Source organism: Schistocerca nitens, chromosome 3, assembly GCF_023898315.1.
Source record: "Schistocerca nitens isolate TAMUIC-IGC-003100 chromosome 3, iqSchNite1.1, whole genome shotgun sequence".
Taxonomy (NCBI): domain Eukaryota; kingdom Metazoa; phylum Arthropoda; class Insecta; order Orthoptera; family Acrididae; genus Schistocerca; species Schistocerca nitens.
In genome coordinates this window covers 640355867-640358392 of record NC_064616.1, presented here as the reverse complement: position 1 = coordinate 640358392, position 2526 = coordinate 640355867, and positions in this window count along the sequence as shown.

The following is a 2526-nucleotide window of genomic DNA, read 5'->3' as shown; positions in this document are numbered from 1 at the left end:
ACTGATGGTCCATTCACAATGACAGTGGTGGTATCTGCTTCAGTTTATGGGGACTTCAGGCACACTGTTAGCATACACACAACAATAAACACAAAATACAAAAAAAAACATGATGTGGAGAACAATACAGTAATCTGTAATAAGAATTACAGTGTAAAACACAAACGCATACAAGGTATAACATACATTACAGAAACAACATAAGAGAAAGAAATTTAAGAAAAACAAAAAAAAACAAGGTTCATGGGGCATCAAATTGTGCGTGCACATAGCACAAAGTTCACGACTGTGCTGAGAATGAGGCACTAAATCACATTGTTAGAAATATCCGTGGCACTTCACTGATTCCACTGTACTGACATCACATAAGGCTAAACGTCGGTTGTAGTTGCTACGTTGTGGCAACAGCAATAGGGAGTTCTGGAGTGTCTGCAGTAACGCTGTTGAGATTGTAGTCAGACCCACGCATATGATCACGGCCGTATGGTAGGAAGACACAGTGATAGGCTCTCCTCACGTCGATTAATTGTCTCTGAGGTCTACTCGTTGGGATACATCACTAGTCTAGGTCTCTTCTCTCGCTGGACAGAACTTTATGTTTCCCAATATTGCAGTTCGACGAGGGATGATGGCACGTGGAGTGACTCCACAAGTGTGTGAGGTCATCCATACAGGATCGAACTAGGAGCGACTATTGTTAAAAACTGCTCTCTAATAGAGAGGAGAAGTAAGACATGAGACCATACATTTGTTAGTGTGGCACGATACTGCTTTGTGTATGCAGATCGGCCAATGCTAGTGAGTTGTAAAAACCCAAACAGGTGAGTATAGAGCGTCCCTTTCTGTCCTGAGGCACATGAGGCGCAGGTTCTGACACGATATGTGATGTTCTTCGTGTACTCACGACAACGTGGTCTGCCGCAGGGAATCCCTCCAAGCGGCTGCCGCGTCCGGAGAGCTAGCAGGCTGTCGCGTGTCAGGGTCAACGGCCAGCCCCACTTTCGCTTGTGGCGGGGCGAGGGTCCCGTGTAATCCCTCAGGTAGGCAGCCGGGTGACTGTCAGCGTGTAGGATGGGACGCTCGTCCTCTAGCAGGTAGCCGAAGACCTCTTGTTTTTGCGCTGGCTGGCCTCTGCATTGCCACGTTCCTCGTCATCTGTACAATTCTTACAAAAGTCTTATGCCTAACTTTTTCCCATGACCTTCTATGTTATAATAAATTTACATAATGAAACATTGATGGTCTGTCATTTCAGACACTCTTATTTTACTTTTATAGTTATTAATCTATTGCAATCATTATAACATCTAATCTAGACATGGAAATAATTTATTTTGATATATGTGTAGAGACCGATCTCAGTATGTACATGGTGTGTGATAACTGATGCTTTGTAATGGATGAACAACTAAATGTGCGGGCCCGCACTAATATTACTATTAATTATATAGATCGACAGTAGACATGCTTCAAGAATTAACTACCATATCCCAACGATCTACATTCTACGTCTTTTAATTAAATTATGTTGTTATGCAGGTCTAAGTTTTACTGTGCTATAAAGAACATGCAACTACGCTACTTTCGCTCGCCCGTCGTCCCTCCATCTCGGGTCTGTGGTTTGGTGACCTGAAAAATAGCAACTCAACAGGCGCGCGCCACACTTGTGGTAGAAAACCCCCACAATATTAATCTAGTTATTGTTAAATCCTACAGTTTAACTTATCCTAGTATCGTACTTTCCCTTTTATTTATTTATTTATTTATTTTATTTTATTTATTTATTTATTTATTTATTTATTTATTTTTTTTTTTTTACCTTATACAATACCCTTACATAGTTCCTGTTACGCTGAGGTGTCTTGCTGCTCGCCGCTATTGACGACAGTGATGTGCGCGCCGTACGACATGACCTCCGAGTTTTCATTACGCCTCACTGAAACTCCAGAGACTGGGTTAGCCATGGCTATACACGACAATAAATTTATAGTTGCAACTTCCTTCTCTATGTGATGCGGTTTTCGCGATCAAAGCACACCTTTCCAGAAGCAATGTAATATGACCAAGCCAGGACTGGTTCCTGTTGAGGATTCAGACACCCAACACACGCCAGCTACACAGTATGTCACGAATATCCAAGTACAATTCCTTGGTGATTCATCTGTGACAAAAACGAGCAGCACGCTAAATCCCCAACCAGCACATTAGCATGGTAGGCTTTTATGCCCTCATTTCTCTCGTCTAGGGCACCATTAGAGTCAAATGCTCACAGGTTCACCCCGACTTGCAAGACAACGATACCGGCGCAGCTCTGCAAAAACTATACTGCCCATATTCACCCTCGAAATCGCGCAATATACCACAATCGTGCAGTGCACTGACGCGTGCCTGCAAGCATTGGTATGAACGTCTCACGAACTGGTTGTGGCCGCTATGGAGCGTATCACGACCTCTCAGAACGCTTCTAAGAGCACGTTCTTGTATGCGCCCGTTTGTGCGACGTCTCATCACTCATCCTTATCCCTT